The 21,667-nt window shown below is 36.4% G+C and overlaps 1 long non-coding RNA gene across 28 annotated transcripts in view; it reads left to right on the top strand.

The window, feature by feature from the left end:
* Positions 1–21,667, top strand: part of LOC105420509 (uncharacterized) — a 44,787-nt gene that overhangs the window by 5,643 nt on the left and 17,477 nt on the right. For 5 of the 28 annotated variants that reach the window (XR_016060917.1, XR_016060919.1, XR_016060924.1 and 2 more), the window contains one exon: positions 15,834–15,964. The exons of 5 other annotated variants lie outside the window; for them this stretch is intronic. This is a non-coding gene — a long non-coding RNA (uncharacterized LOC105420509). Of the gene's footprint in view, positions 1–414; positions 491–1,308; positions 1,349–15,833; positions 15,965–21,667 lie in introns of those variants that run through there. 18 more of the 28 variants (XR_016060922.1, XR_016060925.1, XR_016060911.1 and 15 more) reach the window with 9 other exon arrangements.

Raw genomic sequence — 21,667 nt, forward strand, 5'->3', positions numbered from 1 at the left:
TGGCTCCTTAGTATAAAAAAAATGGACAAAAATAGCTCCCATCGAAACCTTTATCCACCTCTGGGCGGGGTGCTGTACCTGAGCGGCCACCTAGGTGGTTTCCTGGCCGCCTAGGTGGGTGCTTAGGAACCTCTGCTTTTTTTGGGAACCTAGGCCTTGGCAATGCGCCCAGGCCCTTAGATCGGCCTAGGCGGCCGCTCAGGCACTAGGCGGTCCGTTTTTTGAAACACTGCTACTACCTAATGTACAATAAACTTGTTACTATGGATATTGTAAGTTATCTATAAAGAAAAATATAATGGACAATATTTGGGGATAGTTTTGGGACTTGGGGTTTTATACCACTATAGGTACTTTCCATCATTTTTTGTATTTTATTTCCTTTTATTAAGAAATGACCATTGATTCTGACAGGAATAATCTATCAAGAATAATATAGTGGACATTATTCGGGGATAGTTTTGGGACTTGGGGTTTCATACCACTATAGGTACTTTCCATCATTTTTTGTATTTTATTTCTTTTTATTTAGAAATGACCATTGATTATGACAATAATACTAGCTATTGGTCTATGAATTGTATTCCTTTAAGTTAATGACTGTTGTATGCTCTAGTAGGTGATGAGATGAGAAAGTAGACTTCGGTAGGCTGGGCATGTGTCGTAGACCCAGTACAATGCTTGTTAAAAGTTGTGGGGTTCAAGTAGAAGGCTCAAAAGGGGCAAGGGATAGACCGAAAAGGACATGGTTGGAAGTAGTAAAAAAAAATATAGGGACGGGGATTCATGCAGTAGACCCCAAATAGTTGGGAAAAGGCTCTGATGATGATGATGATAATTATAAGCGACATTAAGCAAGTTATCCTAAAATTCTAATGCAGGTTCTGGTGATTTTTAGATGATCTACATCTTTGAGTAAAACGTTTGGTAGCAATGTATATAGAGTATACTAGTTTGGTTAGATGTCATCAGATTCCGAGTACTCTCGTAGTTCTAGAGGCGATGACAGCATGAGTGTTCTCTAGATTCGTTGGTGTCAGAAACTATAGAAGGTGTAGTGGAGGGGAATATTGAACGAAGCTTGCTTGAGCTTGACGAGTCAAGTATAGAGATAGGGTTGGAGGTAGAAAATAACACTTAGTGGTTTGACTAACATCGCCATATTCATCAGTGCATCTTCGATGGTCAAGTCGACATCCACCTGCATCTAATGTTATTTCATCCTTTTAGTATTTTCTCTTTTGATGTTCCCCTCTCTTTACATAATAGTGATGTGAAATTGTGTGTTTTCCTTGGTTGTGTTTGCAGGTGGTTTGACGCTTAAAAAGCCACATCAACCATCAATACGGTAAAAAACATACAACCACTTGGTGGAACTACATCTTCGTTTAGATGGTTATGGGTTTGATCTTTTTTGTAGAATTAGGTTTAGAAAAGTAGATTTAAGATTGATCTAGCATATTCGCATGAGATGGAGGCTCGAAATCAATACCTTCCTATTTCCTATTAGAGAGGCCAATCCAACTTTGGAAGATGCAACGAGGATATGAGGTTTGAAGTTCACATGTAGGCATGTTTGCTTTGGTAGTAGTAAAACAACATTAAAAAGATTTAAGGACCTCTTAGATTATGAAAAATCTAAAAGGAGGGAGGAGTTTGAAGTCCATTATGGGGAGTTATTATGCAACACACTTGCATTCCCGGTGCATATTAAGGAGAGGCCAATCGCAACTAGGTTTGCAGGTACCCAAAAACGCCTGTGGACTATCGAAGCAATGATTGAATAAGCTTAATATTGGGTGAATTTGGACATGTGTCATTTCGGCCCCAAAAAGCATTTGATGCCTTAAGTACACCCTCCAAGTTTCGTCTCAATCCGACAAATTTAAAGCAGATCATGACGAAATGCAGTTCATGAATCCAGTTCCTATCATGTTGAAAAGTACCTCATAATTAAGGCTCTATTGCCAAGGCTTATGATGAGTATCAGACCACCACCATTAGATTTGAAACACCCAAAAACCCCAGAATACCAAAATTTGGCTCATTTGGACCTTTCTAAGCCACTCTGGGCTTAATGTACCTAAAATGGGTGGGTTTTATACTATTTTGGTAAGGCCTCGGTGAACCAATCTCCATTTTTGGAAGCTGTCTTTTGAATTTGGGATTTCCTTGTGAGGGTCATAACTCTCTCATCTTGAGGCTAATCAAGCTCAAATTTTAGTATGTTTAAGGTCTCATCAAGACGCACGTTTCGGTATATGCCACGGTTCGTAACAACACATGAAACGAGAGAAATTTTAGAGAGAAGTTGGACTCGAAAACTCATGTAGTGCCGAATTTTTAATGAGGAACATCTTTTCATTCAAATGGTCATATCTCTAAGCCTTGATAACGGATAGCTTCAAATGCGAGTCCGTTGTGACCGCAACTCAGAGGGCTTCGATTTGAGGTAAAGTTTACACAAGATGAAGGACAGAAAGACACCTTTTTTTTTTTTTGATTAGTAAATTGTTTTTTTCCCCTACTTCTAGGTGGGTTAGGCCCGATTTACCCCTCAACTCACGGTAGGAATCGAGCCTGAGAAATTAGGCTTGCAATCCCCAAGCGCTTACCAATCCTTGCATTTCTTGAACTTGAAATAGAGATTGGTTAGCGCTTGGGGATTGCATGCCTAATTTCCCAGGCTCGATTCCTATCGTGGGTTGAGGGTTGAATCGGGCCTTCCCCACCAAGAAGTAGGGAATTTTTTTTTTTTTTTTTACTTATAAAAAAAAAATAGGGTGTCTTTCGGTCCTTAATCTTGTGTACATTTCACCTCAAATCGAAGCTCTTTGAGTTGCGGTCGCAACAGACTCGGAGTTGAGGTGCTTCGATGTCGAGTCTTAGAGATATGACCATTTGAATGAAAAGATGTTCATCTTTAAAAATTCTGCACTACATGAGTTTTCGGGTCCAACTTCTCTCTAAAATTTCTCTCGTTTCGGTCATTGTCACAAGCCGTGGCATATTCCAAAATGTGTCTTGATGAGACCTTCAATATACTGAAATTTGAGCTTGATTGGCCCTCAAAATGAGATAATTATGATCCTCACAAGGAAATCCCGAATTCAAAAGACATTGTTTCCATTTTTCTGGAAACTGGTTCATCGAGGCCGCCCTAAAATAGTGTAAATCCATCCATTTTACTAAAATAATGTAAAACCCACCCATTTTAGGTAAGTTAGGCCTAAAATGGTCTAGAAATGTCCAAATGATACCAAAAATTGGTATATTAGGGTTTTTGGGCGTTCCAAATCCAATGGTGGTGGTCTGATGCTCATCAGAAACCTTGGCAATAAGGCCCTAGTTATGAGGTACTTTTCAGCATGATAAGAATTGGCTTCGTGAATTAAATTTCGTCCTAATCTGCTTTAACTTTGTCGGATTGAGATGAAACTTGGCGGGTATCCTTAAGGCATCAAATGCTACCCTCACATGCTTTTTGGGGCCGAAATGACACCTTTCCAAATTCCCCCAAAATTAAGCTTATTCAATCAACAATTCCGTATTCCATAGGTGTTTTTTGGTACTTGCAGGCCTAGGTTGTAATTGGCTTCTCATTTATTCGCATCGGGGATGCAAGTGTGTTGAAAAATACCCCACAAGAAGCTGATGTTAGACTAAACTCCGAAACCGAGAAAGATTTTAGAATTCGACCTTTTTTTGCTAATGGTTTCCGGTTCCACCTTATTTGCCAATACTCAAGGGGGTAGAGTAAACTTCTGCTACCTAAACATCCTTGGTGATCTTGACCAACTAGATAGTTACTCTTGGGGTTCACTGACTTATATACGTGCTTAGACGATAGAGTTCTCATGGGTCACTCTTATCTCGGAGCGTATGTAGGATTCCTCACTTTCTCCTCCATCAACTAAGACTTAAAAGTAGGTGTTGCTCCAATATCTTCCTCCCCATTTGCACAAAACTCAGATGCTTGCCCTCATCGATCATGTGCCCTCTGAAGCTTGCCTGCATAAAGAGGTCCCCTCTTCATCTTATCAATGGCCCTACGGGAAACAAATGCTAGGGCATCTTGAATAAGCTTGAATTGCCGTAACATGAGTTTCAGATGATAGGCTTGCAAAGAATATTCAAATATAAGATCGATTTGGGCGTGTTGTCCTCACTAGATCATCATCTTCCTCGTCAGCATAAGGGTACCAAGTAAACTAAAAAAGACGAAGAACCCAAATCAAAGAAACTAAGCATCACACACTACAATCAAGATGAATGAATTAATAAATGAATGAGAAAGTACAAATGTATTACTCACCCTAGTCGTTTAATTTACTGTATTGATCCTGATGCACCCTGGAAGTATGCCCGGGCATGTCTCTCTTTTCACAACTGTTCCACATAGCATCCCCAGGTCTAAGTTCACTATTCTCGGTTCTCTGGTTTTGGCGACGTGTGGTTGTGTATTCAGAGCTCCATAACTGCAAAACAAGCAAAAAAAAAGAATGAGAGAAAATGGGGACTTGAGGGGAGAGAGATGAAAAAGCAGGCTAGTTACATTTACCACGAGGAACCCCGCACACCCTTTGAGATAAGAGTGACTCGTGAGAATTCTATCATCTAAGCATTCACATAAGTGGCTGAGGATCACTGAACCCCAGGAGTAACTTTCTAGGTAGTCAAGATCGTCAAGAATGATTAAGTAGTGCAATTTTACTCTACCCCATGAGTATTGACGAATAAGATAGATCCAAAAACCATCAACAGAAAAGCTCGAATATAAAATCTTTATCGGCTTCGGAGTTCGGTTTAACATCTGGCTTATACACACTTAATAACTCTTCATAATGGATTTCAACCTCCCTCTCTTTATATTTTTCATAACCTAAGTGCTGCTTTACTGCTACCAAAGCAAACATTCCTACCTGTGATCTTCATACTCAATATCCTCACTCCGTCTTTCAAAGTTGGGGTAGCCTCCCCAATAGAAAATAGGAAGGTTTGGGTTTCGAGTTTCCATCTCATGCAAATATGCCCGATCAATCTTAAATTTACTTTCCTGAACCTAATCCTACAAAAAAGGCTAAACCTATAACCATCTAGACGAAGACGTAGTTCCACCAAGTGTTTGTATGGTATTTGCCATGTTCATGGTTTAAAGTGACTCTTTAAGCGTAAAATCACCCTTGGACTCTACCAAGGGAAATACACAATTTCTGGTCACTATTATGAAAAGAGTGGAACATAAATAATAACAATAATAAGAGGATGAAATAACAATAGATGAATGTGTATGTCTACCTGACCATCGAGGAAGCGTTGACGAATATGGTGATGCTGGTCGAACCACTGAGTGTTATTTTCTACTTCGAACCATATATTTGTACTTGGCTCATCAAGCTCAAATGAGCTTCTTTCAACATTCCCTTTCAGTACACTCTCATGGTTTCTAGCCAATGAATCTAGAGAACACTCGTCCATGTCTTTGCCTCTAGAACTAGGCGAGTACTCAGAATCTGATGACATCTCTGGCCAAATTAGTATAGTCTATATGTGTTGCTACAAAAACTATTACTCAAAGATGGAGATTATCTAACAATCACTACATCAACCTACACTAGAATTTTAGGATAACTAGTTTAAGATGGTTCATAATAAAGCATAAAGAAAAAAAGAATTTTGAATAAACAATCGACAAGTAATTAGGAGACATTTAAGTCAGATGCTTATTATGTCGCTGGTATGAGATTTAATAAAGAGAGGACAAGGACTGCCTAACCATGGAAGTTATGCTACTGATAGATAAGATCACAATATGGTCAGTCAAATTTCATCAAAATGTAAACCTTTGATGTAAGTTTTAGTCAGACTACAGGAAGAACTTGGAACAACAACCTTGCTGTTTACCTCCGAGCATTCCCGGACTTAGATGCTTTAAATAATCTCACTATTTGGAATCTTTGATCTTCAGAATCCGTCTTTTCAAATCAATCACTTTAAGATGAAACCCTATCTCTAAGAACTTTGGATTTAACTGCAAGTCCAAATAATTACTTCTTACATAACGAAATTAAAGAAAGATCAAAGTATTAAATTCCAACACTTCTCATGTCCTTAGAAACAAGAGCATGAGGGATGCTGATACACAGTTTTAATATTGAAACTAATATACTTTATGGTGGCAATTTTGAAAACTTTTACATTGCAAAGAAAACAAAAGGTAAAAGTATGCTAAACTTTAGTTAAATACATATCACTGATTATAAATATGTAATGCACGAAATTCTCATGAAAATAGAGATGAATGGAATGCATAAGGGTACTGAATTACAAGCAGCAAGCAGAATTCATAAAGTAGAAAGAGGCTTAAGTCAAAATATAGAAAGAGGCTTAAGTCAACATAAAAAATAAAATTTGCAAGACTAATAAGAAACTCGTCAGAGGTAGTTTCAAGATATTTGTCTCTAAAAGACCACGCTTGCACATTATAAAAACTATTGGCAGTTAGATACTCATTAGCAAGTATCATCTAATAACTCAAAAAAGTAAAAACAAAAGTAAAACTGTAAACCACAAGAAGCACATTTCCTTGTTGAACTCCTAGAAACGACTCGAAAAGTCAATCCGTCAAAAAAAGAAAATAAATAAACATAATTCAGATAATAGATGTAGAAATTAGTGTAACAATATTTTATATTTTATTATAAATGATAATCAAAACTGATATTACTTCATTTTTAAGGCGATTAAGGTCAATCTTAACTGGATCAGAGCTATGCAAGAAAGTTCACGAAGTCATCTTTATCTAGGCTAATCCACTTAGAAATCTTCTTCTTCGTCTTTTCATCTGCCCTAAAAGACACAGAACTAGATGGAAAATTGGCTGGAAGTTTAAGTATCAGTGATAATTCCGGCTGTTCGCCTGTTACCTCTGTAATTTCCGGCGCCTTAGTTTTAGCCAAACAAGAGTTATGTACAGCTGAAATTTTAGTGCCAAGCAAGCTATCCTTCAATGTCACTAAAACAATGTATAGATTATAAATTCAAATAGATTTCTATTATCCCTACTTCATACAAAATTAAAAATCAGAAGTAACAGACAAAAAAGAAGAAAAACAGAGTAAAGAAGTCAATTATAGGTGTCATATTCAACATGAAGAGAAATTAACATTGGCCCAGAGCAATACAAATCATAAAACACTACATGTTTCATAAAACATGAAATTCAAGTAATTACCCTTCAAATTTAGAATTTACTAAAACAGTGCCCGACAGAATCAATACCACAAATTATGAAAAACACAGTTTACAATTTAAGTGCATTACATATAATATAGAGAGGGAGCGAGTGATGGAACGAAATTTAAGCAATACCATTACAGTCCTAGCTTTCTGCCTCTGAAATACATAAAAAACCCTAGCAATTCATGTCCCACAATGCCAAGGACCCAGCCCCAAATAAACCAGACTAATCACTCCCACGCAAATGGATTAGACTGAGACGATGAACAAAAAAAAAGGTAGCAAAAGGTATTTGTGAGGGATGAATGAGTAAACGGCTACCTGTTTAAGTGAGGAAAGAGGAGCGAAGGATGACAAGAAAGTATGAAAAGCTTTGTAAATTTGAATACCTCTTATGACTATATTGGTTGGACAATTATTCTATTCATAGACTCATCCCTTAATTACATCCTTATTTTGCCTACCTTAAGGGTAGACTCGAAGTGTATTTAAGTATGTTTCCTTCCTTCTATTTATAATTTAGCTTGCAATAAATTTCTTTAATTAATTAAAAATTAAAGAAGGCAAGTTAAATTGTAATCATTCAATTAAAAGGGAAGGCTTAGAGAATTATTACATTGCAATCAATCTCCCCTAATTATTAATCAACCAAAATAAAAAGACTTATTTATCTTTTTATTTTAGTGTTCAAATTAAAAAAAGAAAAGAAAAGAAAGAAAATAAAAAAATAATAAATAATAAATAAAGCCTTCAATTGCTCCCACACACAACCAATGGACGGCATCGTTTTGCTTATGGCTCTTTCTCATTCACTTTCTTCTTCATCTGGCCCAATAGAGGAGGGTCATCATCAGATTCATCTTATTTGTTCTCAAGCATGTGTAATGCATCGTACTCCTTCCACAAATTTTCCTTTTCACAAATATCCCGGTCGTATGCCTCTTTCCATTAGGAAGCTTCTTTCTTCCAATACCTCACTTCAATTTCAAGTTTGCGGATGCTCTCCCCCTACTTTTCAATCCTATCAACTGACTCCCTAACCTCGTATTCTTGGACTATCGGCAAATTTTTACCCTTTGCGGCAATTTAATCTTTTGGGAGGGATTCCTAAAATGAAGAGGGCACATGTTCCAACCAAAAAATTCAACCACACCTCGCTAGCAGTGGCCTTACCTTCCAGTAAATGGTTGAATAGCGCACAAATAACTTGAATCCAAGTGTCATGAGCCATCACTAACTTTACAGTGCTGCCCTCACTACCAATAAAACGAGTAAACTGAATAAAAGGGATAGCTCTCAGTACATCTTGAGCCCTATCAAATTGATGGGCATAGAGTTGCGGTTGGTAGGAAAAAATTTCTTGGGGACTGACCAAAAGGAGATTGGAACCTTCAGGAGGAATGAAAATAGACCGGCATTTATGAGGGGGTACTAACATCCATGTTATGTTAGCCAATCCATCCAACTTTTCCCATTAATCTTGGGGATTAACGAAAAGGAGATCGGAACCTTAAGGAGGAATGTAAATAGACTGACATTTATGAGGGGGCATTAACATCCATGTTATGTTAGCCAATTCATCCAACTTTCCCCTATAATGGTTAACTGATTCCAGATTGGCCTTCCTTTCCCTCTGTAATGTGTTGCCAACGGATTGTCTCTTATGAAATGAGTTCTCAGGGGAAGACTAAGAGTTGAAAAATGCGTATCTAGCCAAGTTTGCAAAAATAAAAATAAAATGAATGTATATATATATATATATATTCTCCAGCCCAAACTAAGTCTGCTTCACAACCCAATATACCCAGATCATCCTATATAGAAAGAGCTTATCTCATGGATATTACTATCGATGAGAAACATGTTAATACTGAACCAATAAAACTTGCTCCTTTATATTTGCTTAATCATCTTAACCCTTCCAATGGGGTTAAAACCAGAGAGTACTTTGAAGCCATCTTGATGGAAACGGGATCCATTTCCGTTGTCTACTATTGCCAACAGAACACAAGGACCATTGCATATTCAAAGGTCCAAATTAAAAACTTACTTTCCTATGAAGAGTGGGGTTGCAATCCTGCGCAAGGAAAGAAACTTCATAATCCAGATTTTTCATATAAATATTTTAAGTATGCTGAATACATTGAAGCATGGCACAAGTTTTTCTATTACCAAAATCCAAATAACACCCCTAGCTGGTACATCCAGTTCCGGCTTCCTATTTTCGAAAGATTCCCCACATGGTTTAAAAATTGGTTTTTTGTGTGGGGTTCAACATCTCAAATTTTACCTATTGCTTTCAAAACAGTGCAGGAACAATTCAAAGAATATAACCATGCTGATAACACCATTGATATCCACCTATATTTCATGGCCCTTTACCAAATCCCATGGATAATGAAATGAGATTATTCAATCTCAGTTGATACCAATGCTGACTATTCCTATATCCCCAGACTTGGAAAAACTATATCTGTCAAGTTGTGGGACATATTCAATATAGACCCTGCAACACTCACACCTAAAAGAATACCTCAGAAAACCCCTGAAAAACAACCAAGCCAGAATACAACCAATACTTCATTTGATTTCCCAACCTATCTGAGAAATATGCTTCAGTCAAACCCTAATGCCTCAAAAGAAACATTAGAAAAACAAATGAGAGAAATCTTTGCTGAAGCTGTGAAAAAACCAGTTTCCTCTGAGGAGACCGTATAATCATCTCCTTTACACACCAACCAATATCTCAATCTCCCTTCAGATAATCCGGATAAAGAGACTGATCCAGACGAAGATGATCCAGACGAATTCAGTCAAAGACCCTGAAGAATATTCCATAAAGAATCAAATAAGTTGCTGATAAAGATTCCAATATTTCATCACCATACAGATGTCCAGATGTTTCACAGACTCCACCGACGCTGTCACCATCACCAACTCCTTCATCGACACCAAGATAAAAGAGACTGTACAAAGATTCCCCTTTATCTCCACCGACAAAAGCATCATGAACAGTGACCACCGACATATACGACAGAATGTCACTGTAGCCACTTGGCTTTCACTGTAGCCACTTCTTTTGCTTTTTGGCTTTTCACTGTAGCCACTACTTTTATTTTTTGGTTTTTTCGCTTTTAGTTTTGTCCGTTTCCCTTTGGGTCCCATCTCTTTTATCTCGTTTGTCTTCTTCCTTTGATTCCTTGCTTCCTCGAGAAGCAACCTCTATTATAAAAAAGGCCTTCCCCCCTCAGTTGAAGGTCAGGTCGCTCCCTGGTCATTCCCTTCGGTCGCTCACTTCTTTCCTTGAGTTCCGAAAGTCTCTACCAGGTCGCTCCTCCCTCTGCCTCAGAGGTAGCTCACCTTTCTCCAATAGTCTCCCACTCTGCTCTGCAGATATCTCACTCTTTGTTTCTACCTTCTGTCTCTCTCTCTCTTCTACTCTCTTCTGAGCCTCTCTGCTCCATCTTTCCTTACGAGCCATATACTTAGATATATGCCCTTCGTCCTGAAAATAATACAAGCTATCTTGACCTCATAGCTTCAATATCCTTCAATCATCAGGTTCAAATGTCTACTCACTTTATATTCAATGTGTGACTGTAATATTACTTCTCTTCCATCATACTGCCCGCATCACTGGAAATTATTTTTTAGTTACTGTATATGCACCCAGTAAGTCGTTCTGATTTCTGCTTCCTGCTTTCTGATCTCTGTTTTCAGTTTTTCTTCCTGTTTCTGTTTTCTATTCTCTGTTTGCTGTTTCCTGTTTCCTGTTTCTTGCTTTCTATTTTTTGTTTTCAGTTTTTGCAGCTTTTTGATTTATTGTGGCTTGAATATTGTAAACAGTGGATTGTTGTTAACTGTGGCTTGAATATTGTAAACAATGGTTTGTTGTTAATAAAGTGTGTTTTAATAGAATGTATGATGCAATTTAAAATACTGTTTAGCATAAAAATTAGAGATTTTACTTATGCTCAATGGTTAGTAATAGATGTCTCTATTATCCCTCTTATATGCTTTATCTTGTTCCTTCTAAATTACTATAGAATTTTGCAAGAATTAATAAAATATAATAGCCTCATATTCACATATCTACTCTAGATTCAACTATCACCTTAACCAATAAGATAAATAGGATCAGACTGTAGATCCTGGGCGTTTGTGGTATCAGAGCCATACAGTAAAAACTGTGCAAACAGTAAAACCTGTTTATACAGTACACGACCAGTAAACAATAACCTATCCCACTTGTTCACTAGTCTTGTTAGAGTACAAGTTATACTATTACTAGGGAAACCTATTTAAATTTACCACTAAGAAAGTTGGCCGAGAGTTAAGACAAGAGACGAAAGGAATCTATTGCAAAGTACCGCCAAGGCCAGGAAGAGCCGCTTAGGGAAAACGCTGGATCCTTGATCGTTCAGATTGTCATTATCCGCAACCTACAGATGGCAAATTTAATTAGGAATCTTAAAAGTAACAGTACAACTTCATCTCAAACACTTAGAGTGAAAAATAAGGAACAAATTATAATTAATGACATTGAAGATCATATTTCAAATTGGAATATACCAAAGGTACCAATACATGACATTTATCATAAGGGATCATTTAAATTCAAGATGGGTTATGCCATCAAGACAGTAGAAGAAAGTTTATCTGTAACTCAGAATCAAGAAGACTTTCAACTACTATCAAGAAAAGTTTTTGAAAAACATGAAGAAAATAATTACAAATATTTACATATTGGTTTAATCCAAATAGCAGTGAAACCTTTGACCTGACTAGGGTTGACCACCTCTGTGCTTGTATGCCTAAGAGATACAAGACACAATATTTTCACAGACTCACTATTAGGCATGGTTGAATCAAGCCTTTGTAGTGGTCCAATATATTTTAACTGTTTTCCAAATTTTTCAGTTTCTTTAACAGATCCAAATATTCTTGATATATTAACAATAAATTTAAAAACTCATGGTTTCAATATGATCCATGGTTCTCAAAATCTAGCCATAGTATACAGAATATGCTACAAAGTCATGAATACCTTATGTCCAAATATAATGAAGATTGATCAAAAAGATCAAACTATATTATTTCAAACAAATATGGAAAAATCTAATACAATAGTACCCAAAACCATAAAGTGGTCAGACATTGTTCTACCACAGTCATGGGCATTGCAACATGCAAATCAGTCCCAAGAAATTCCAAAAAATAATATTTCAAATCAAATAATAGAACATCCTGATGGTAATATTGAAATAAAATTTCAACAAGTACAAGATGACATTAATCTAAATAGGAAAAGGAATATAAAAAATAAAATACCAGGTAGAAAATCTTATTCTACTACCCCTGATGTCATTATACTACCTCCTCCTTCCCAATCTTCTTCACAATCTATACCTAGTTCAGACTTAAAAATACAGGGAACCAGAAGAACAACTGATCATGTTGTTATTCCTACATATACCCTTGAATCAAATATAGCATATACTCCTGAACCGAGTATAGAAGAATTCCAAATATTAACATTACAAATTGAGGATGATATAGAAGAAGAAATAAATCCATATGATCAATATTCTGATGAATATATGGCAGCATACTTGGCAGCCAAATTGGAAAGGAAAAGAAAAAAAGTCAATAAAAATTATATCAGACAAGATTATTTATCTGATGAAAATAAACAAATTAGAGAATGGTATTTAAAAACATTTCAACCTAGATTAATAGAATTAATGCATAAAAAATATAATAAATTTCTTCAAAAAGAAAGATTAACCAAAGGATTATTTATATGGTTAAAAGAGATATGTAGTCAATATAATATTACTATTCCTTCATTTGAAAATATTCAAACAATAGAAGAAAAAACCTATATCAGTACGAATGGTACGACTACTGCGAGTGCACACCCTCCTGAAAAAAGTATCATACTCAAAGCAGTCATCCCATCTAAGGATGAACCACCACAGCCACAATCAATATATGATATAATAGCTACTCCTTATAAAGTCTTACCAAAAGAGCTTGGTAAGAAACATGAATTAATTCCTCATATTGTAGAACAAAATAATTATATAAATTTGTATATGCAATCTTTAGGTAAACAGGCAGAACGAATAGAAAGACTTGTTTCAAAGGAACAACCTTCTGCTACACCTATACCTAAAGCAGTTTTGTTTAAACCACCTCCAGAGTTAAATAAAAATAAATTTCATATTGGAGATAACAATAAATCCTTAATGGATCAATTAATAGCAAAATTATCCCAATTAGAAATCAAAGGGATACCTTCTCCCAAGATAAATATTCCTCCATCCATTACTAATTCAACACCTGAATCTTTTGATAAAGGAAAAGCAAAGTTACCTGAGCATGAAACAATGATGCTCCAGGAAGAACCAATTATAGAAGATACTATCCAAAATCAAGAAAATGCATTTATGGATACCACTCCCATAGATCTCAATAGAATAGCCTATGGAAAGAATTGGAAACCAATAACAGCTTTACCATATCACAAGAGACCTACACCTGTTGATATACAAATGGAAGAAGATGCTATACAACAAGTAGTCAAGAAGATCAATAGTAAACTGGACAATAGATGGCTTATCTGAATTAAAAATATTAGATGTCATGAGACATATGACAATGTTTGCCTCTGCAAATAAAATGGCAGGCAACCCAGATCAAGAGGTTGCAAAAGCAATAGTCAATGGATTTACTGGCTAGTTAAGAGGTTGGTGGGATTTCTATGTAGATGATGAAACCAAGAATAGAATCCTCACTAATACTAGACAATGGACCGCCAGAAATGAACAAAACCAAGAAATTATATATACTGAAAGTGATGCAGTAAATACATTAATATATACCATTACTTTACACTTCATAGGTAGTACAGCACTACTAGCAGCAAGATCGGAAGATCTGCTATCTAATCTCCGCTGTCCTACACTATCTCATTATAAATGGTATAAGGATGTATTTTTCTCAAGATTATTAATCAGAGAAGATTGCCAGTTAGACCACTGGAAAGAAAAATTTATAGCTGGTCTACCATATTTATTCGTAGAAAAAGTAAAAGAGAGACTGCGAAAGAAACATAATGGAATCATAATATATTCATCATATACACTTGAAGAATTATCAGCAGAAATATGTGCTGAGGGATTAGCCTTATGCACAGATATGAAACTCAAAAGGTAATTAGATAAACAAAAAATCACTAAGCGTAAAGAACTTGGTGACTTTTGTGAACAGTTTGGATATTATCTTGATAGAAAAAATATGCCTGAACAATTATACAAGAAAAAGAAAAAATATAAAAAGGAAAAATGTAAATCCAAAAATAAAGATAAGAAAAAATATTATAAAAAGTCTAAAAGAAAACTAATCAATAAATTTTCTCCTAATATAAAAGGAAAGAGAAAATTACCAGTATGTTATAAGTGTGGTAAAGTAGGACATTATAAACACCAATGTAAATTAAAAAAGAAAATAGATTCATTACATTTAGATGAAACAATAAAATCAAAATTGTATAATATCATCAATTATGATTCAACTTGTATAATATCATCAATTATGATTCAACCTCTTCTACTTCTACTGATTCTCATATAGATCAAATTCAAGATGATGACCTTATATGGACAGAATCTTCTGATTCTTCCAATACTTCTGATACAGAATCATTTAGTTCAATAAAAGATAATGATTGTAGCTGTCCAATACCTACACATAATGTACATACACTTACTCAAGAAGATAATTTCATCTTGGACATTATTATTTGATTTGGAATATTATTTTTTGGAATTTCTTGAGATTGATTTGCATGTTGCAATGCCCATGACTGGTAGAACAATGTCTGACCACTTTATGGTTTTGGGTACTATTGTATTAGACTTTTCCATATTTGTTTGAAATAATATAATTTGATCTTTTTGATCAATCCTCATTATATTTGGACATAAGGTATTCATGACTTTGTAGTATATTCTGTATACTATGGCTAGATTTTGAGTACCATGGATCATATTGAAACCATGAGTTTTTAAATTTATTGTTAATATATCAAGAATATTTGGATCTGTTAAAGAAACTGAAAAATTTGGAAAACAGTTAAAATATATTGGACCATACAAAGGCTTGATTCAACCATGCTTAATAGTGAGTCTGTGAAATATTGTGTCTTGTATCTCTTAGGCATACAAGCACAGAGGTGTTCAACTCTAGTCGGTTCAAAGGTTTCACTGCTATTTGGATTAAACCAATATGTAAATATTTGTAATTATTTTCTTTATGTTTTGCAATAACTTTTCTTGATAGTAGTTGAAAGTCTTCTTGATTCTGAGTTACAGATAAACTTTCTTCTACTGTCTTGTGGCATAACCCATCTTGAATTTAAATGATCCCTTATGATAAATGTCATGTATTGGTACCATTGGTATATGCCAATTTGAAATATGATTTTCAATGTCATTAATTATAATTTGTTCCATATTTTTCACTCTAAGTGTTTGAGATGAAGTTGTAGTGTTACTTTTAAGATTCCTAATTAAATTTACCATCTGTAGGTTGCGGATAATGACAATCTGAACGATCAAGGATCCAGCGTTTTCCCTAAGCGGCTCTTCCTGGCCTTGGCGGTACTTTGCAATAGATTCCTTTCGTCTCTTGTCTTAACTCTCGGCCAACTTTCTTAGTGGTAAATTTAAATAGGTTTCCCTAGTAATAGTATAACTTGTACTCTAACAGGACTAGTGAACGAGTGGGACAGGTTATTGTTTACTGGTCATGTACTGTATAAACAGGTTTTACTGTTTGCACAATTTTTACTGTATGGCTAGATACCACAAACGCCCAAGATCTACAGTCTGATCCTATTTATTTTATTGGTTAAGGTGATAGTTGAATCTAGAGTAGATATGTGAATATGAGGCTATTATATTTTATTAATTCTTGCAGAATTCTATAGTAATTTAGAAGGAACAAGATAAAGCATATAAGAGGGATAATAGAGACATCTATTACTAACCATTGAGCATAAGTAAAATCTCTAATTTTTATGCTAAACAGTATTTTAAATTGCATCATACATTCTATTAAAACACACTTTATTAACAACAAACCATTGTTTACAATATTCAAGCCACAGTTAACAACAATCCACTGTTTACAATATTCAAGCCACAATAAATCAAAAAGCTGCAAAAACTGAAAACAAAAAATAGAAAGCAAGAAACAGGAAACAGCAAACAGAGAATAGAAAACAGAAACAGGAAGCAAAACTGAAAACAGAGATCAGAAAGCAGGAAGCAGAAATCAGAACGACTTACTGGGTGCATATACAGTAACTGGAAAATAATTTCCAGTGATGCGGGCAGTATGATGGAAGAGAAGTAATATTACAGTCACACATTGAATATAAAGTGAGTAGAGATTTGAACCTGATGATTGAAGGATATTGAAGCTATGAGGTCAAGATAGCTTGTATTATTTTCAGGACGAAGGGCATATATCTAAGTATATGGCTCGTAAGGAAAGATGGAGCAGAGAGGCTCAGAAGAGAGTAGAAGAGAGAGAGAGACAGAAGGTAGAAACGAAGAGTGAGATATCTGCAGAGCAGAGTGGGAGACTATTGGAAAAAGGTGAGCTACCTCTGAGGCAGAGGGAGGAGCGACCTGGGAGAGACCTTCGGAACTCAAGGAAAGAAGTGAGCGACCGAAGGGAATGACCAGGGAGCGACCTGACCTTCAACTGAGGGGGGAAGGCCTTTTTTATAATAGAGGTTGCTTCTCGAGGAAGCAAGGAATCAAAGGAAGAAGACAAACGAGATAAAAGAGATGGGACCCAAAGGGAAACGGACAAAACTAAAAGCGAAAAAACCAAAAAATAAAAGTAGTGGCTACTGTGAAAAGCCAAAAAGTAAAAGAAGTGGCTACAGTGAAAGCCAAGTGGCTACAGTGACATTCTGTCGTATATGTCAGTGGTCACTGTTCATGATGCTTTTGTCGGTGGAGATAAAGGGGAATCTTTGTACAGTCTCTTTTATCCTGGTGTCGATGAAGGTGTTGGTGATGGTGACAGCATCGGTGGAGTCTTTGAAACATATGGACATCTGTATGGTGATGAAATATTGGAATCTTTATCAGCAACTTATTTGATTCTTTATGGAATATTCTTCAGGGTCTTTGACTGAATTCGTCTGGATCATCTTCGTCTGGATTAGTCTCTTCATCCGGATTATCTGAAGGGAGATTGAGATATTGGTTGGTGTGTACAGGAGATGATTGTACGGTCTCCTCAGAGGAAACTGGTTTTTTCCCAGCTTCAGCAAAGATTTCTCTCATTTGTTTTTCTAATGTTTCTTTTGAGGCATTAGGGTTTGACTGAAGCATATTTCTCAGATAGGTTGGGAAATCAAATGAAGTATTGGCTGTATTCTGGCTTGGTTGTTTTTCAAGGGTTTTCTGAGGTATTCTTTTAGGTGTGAGTGTTGCAGGGTCCATATTGAATATGTCCCACCACTTGACAGATATAGTTTTTCCAAGTCTGGGGATATAGGAATAGTCAGCATTGGTATCAACTGAGATTGAATAATCCCATTTCATTATCCATGGGATTTGGTAAAGGGCCATGAAATATAGGTGGATATCAATGGTGTTATTAGCATGGTTATATTTTTTGAATTGTTCCTGCACTGTTTTGAAAGCAATAGGTAAAATTTGAGATGTTGAACCCCACACAAAAAACCAATTTTTAAACCATGTGGGAAATCTTTCGAAAATAGGTAGCCGGAACTGGATGTATCAGCTATGGGTGTTATTTGGATTTTGGTAATAGAAAAACTTGTGCCATGCTTCAATGTATTCAGCATACTTAAAATATTTATATGAAAAATCTGGGTTATGAAGTTTCTTTCCTTGCGCGGGATTGCAACCCCACTCTTCATAGGAAAGTAAGTTTTTAATTTGGACCTTTGAATATGCAATGGTCCTTGTGTTCTGTTGATAATAGTGGACAACGGAAATGGATCCCGTTTCCATCAAGATGGCTTCAAAGTACTCTCTGGTTTTAACCCCATTGGAAGGGTTAAGATGATTAAGCAAATATAAAGGAGCAAGTTTTATTGGTTCAATATTAACATGTTTCTCATCGATAGTAATATCCATGAGATAGGCTCTTTCTATATAGGATGATCTAGGTATATTGGGTTGTGAAGCAGACTTAGTTTGGACTGGAGAATATATAGGTTTTGAAGCAGTAGCTTCGGGGTAGGTGATCTGATGAACAGGTGAATGGGAAGGTGAACGAATTGCTAAAGGCGATGGTTCCCCTTCATATGGTATTATATTCGACATGGGTTGTTTGTCTCGACGAGAATTGCCTCGAGAACCAGTGGATTAGGTGAAGGTGAAAGTAAAATATTATATATATATATATATATATATATATATATATATATATATATATATATATATATATATATATATATATATATATATATATATATATATATGGGAAAAGCTATAATACGTGACGTGCTGAAGGGATACGCGAACTAATGGGATTGTAAGAAGCTTTTAACGATGGCTTTTCCAACGGGTGGCTTTTCCAACGACTGTAGGGACTTCCAAATATTTTTCTCTTCAGTAATCCAACAAAAAAAACAAAAAAAGCTTTCCACAATTCTTCTGTTTCTCTTCCTTTAGTGGAGTTTACTGGTGATAAATCTAATTCCTAGTGCATACAGATGACAACAGGTATTGATTCAAAATTCTTCAGTCATATCTTGTGAAGAATGAGTTGCCAGGAAAACAAATAGAAGAGATTACATGAAAAACCCAATTCCTTAATGCATGCACGAGCCTTTGCAACCTGTTCCTCTGCATCCACACTCCCCCTTTTCTGAAGAGAATCAATCTCATTTTTGCAGGGAGGAAATGCCCTTTGCCTTCTCTTGAACAAGCTTCTCCATCTGAGCAATTCACTCATCTTTTCTTTCCAATTCTTGACTCTTAATTTTAGATTCTTGGCAACAAACTTTAGACTGCAATTGCCTCAATTGAAGCTTCAATGGTGGAAAACTGGTCTTCGGCCCCTGCATATACAATTGTACGGATGGCTAAGATGCCTACGAAAAGAAGCAGCCAAGCCACGAGAGTCGTGGATGCCATGGCTTCGAAAACCAGACCGCTCGTTCCTATAACTGTTCACAGGGGCTTCCGTAGAGAAAGAGAGGGCGAAGGAAGAAAAGTGGATGCTAAATATTGGGGCTTTTGTAGAGAGAGAAAACCTGCTGATTATTAGGGTTACTATATAGAGGGGCTGCTGAATATTGGCGCTTCAGTAGAGAGAGGGGCTGCTGAATATTGAGGTTTTTGTAGAGAGAGAGATGGGTGAAGGAAGAAGGGGGCTTTTATAGAGGGAGAGAGGTGGATGATGGTGTTTCTATAGAGAGAGAGAGGGTGAGGGGTGTCGGGAGAAGGGGGCTTCTGTAAAGAGAAAGAGAGAGAGAAAGAGAAAGGGGTGAAGGATGGGGTTTCTAGAGAGTGAGTGGGACGAAGGGAGAAGAAGAGAGAGAGAGAGGGGCGAAGGATGGCTTCTATAGAGAGAGTGGGGCGAGAGGGATGAAGTACGAAGAGGGAAATAGCTTTAGAGAGAGAGACCGCTCACTACTCTAAAGAGAGCATACAAACTTAGTAGGCCGTCAGACCATTGTAATGGCTCTTTTGAATTTCTTTTGAAAGATGCGCTAAAACTTCTTGCAATCCTACTTCCTACAATCCCATTGGTTCGCGTATCCCTTCAGCACATGCGACGTCGCGTATTGTAGCCTTTCCCATATATATATTTATATAATATTTTATATAAATAACTATTTTAAATTGCATGAGAGAAGAAAAACAAGTAACTAATTAGAAATAGATAACTTACATATGACACTTGCAGAAACTAGAAAACAATTTCCACTCGTCTGGATAGTAGTTGGGTAACGAGTCCCAGTTACAATCACACGTGTAACACTTTGAACACTTGTTATTACAAACACTCTCACAACACTCTTCTAGAAATGTGATCTGGTTGGCTGGATACACCATCAGAAATACAGTAGAGAGAGAGAAAGTAGAGATTACTGAGAGAGAGACTTGCAAAGAGATTACAGAGGGAGATAGACTTGCAGAGAGATTACAGAGAGAGAGAGACTTGCAGAGAGCACTGAGGGGGAAAATTCCGGATGCCTCAAATGAATGGCCTTCCTCTCCTTTTATAGCCTGCGGACTTCAAATTTTATTTTCAAGTCCGTCGGTACGAGACAAAACCTAAAGGCGTCGGTGACAATGGATGTGACCAAAAGGTAGCAAAAAGATGTCAATGACAGTGGATGGGAAAAAAAGGTGTCCGTGATAGGACCAAAAGGTGTCAGTGATGCTGAATGGGACCGAAAGGTGAAAGATGCTGTCGGTGAACAGGAAAAGGTGAGGGATGCTGTCAGTGAACAGGAAAAGGTGAGGGATGCTGTCGGTGAACAGGAAAAGGTGAGGGATGCTGTCGGTGAACAAGAAAAGGTGAGGGATGCTGTCGGTGAACAGGAAAAGATGCTGTCGGCAGCTTTTACTATTTTGTCGGTAGTTTACTATTTTGTCCGCAGAACTCGTGTGCTTTCTGGTTGCAGTGGTTCCATCCTGTGTATTATGGTATCTTTTATTGTGATATTCCAAAGTCCATATCCTCGTTTTCTTGCTTATAAGATGCCTCATTCTGAGTTGACGTAGACATAGCTTCTTCTTCTTTGCCAAATATTTGGAGTAGTTTCTTTTTGAGTTCTTCCCTAGTTGAAGTAGGGTTTTGCTGACGAAGCTTATTTACATAGTACGCCATTTTTACTTCTGTATCAGGGGGTAAAAATGGTACCTTCTTCATTCTTATTTTATCCGGGTTTAGGGCTTCATTTTCGTACACATCCCACTATTTTATATATATTTGTTTGCCTATTTCTGGGATATGTTCCCAATTATTTGTATAATCATCTGTTATATGGTAGGACCATTTCATGATCCATGGTATTTGATATAAAGCCATAAAATACATATGGAGATCTCTTTTTTATTATTATTATTGTTATATTATACAATCTTCCTTTGCGAAGCTTGAATAGTGGGTGGCAATATTTCTATTCCAGATCCCCATAATTGGAACCAATTTTTGAACCAATTTGGAAATTCTCCTGGTATTGGTATTTTTATTTGTATGAACCATGTATGAGAATTATTAATATTCTGAAAAGCAAAGACCTCATGCCATGCTTTAATGTATTGGAAATATTGATAATATTTGTCGTCGAAACCTTCATTTTGTAGTTTTCAAGGTTTCAAGGGGTCTGTGCCCCACTCTTTGTATGATATTA

The sequence above is a fragment of the Amborella trichopoda genome, chromosome 8 (genome assembly GCF_054954075.1).
Source record: "Amborella trichopoda isolate Santa Cruz 75 chromosome 8, AtrichopodaSantaCruz75HAP2 v2.0, whole genome shotgun sequence".
In the NCBI taxonomy this organism is placed as follows: Eukaryota; Viridiplantae; Streptophyta; class Magnoliopsida; order Amborellales; family Amborellaceae; genus Amborella; species Amborella trichopoda.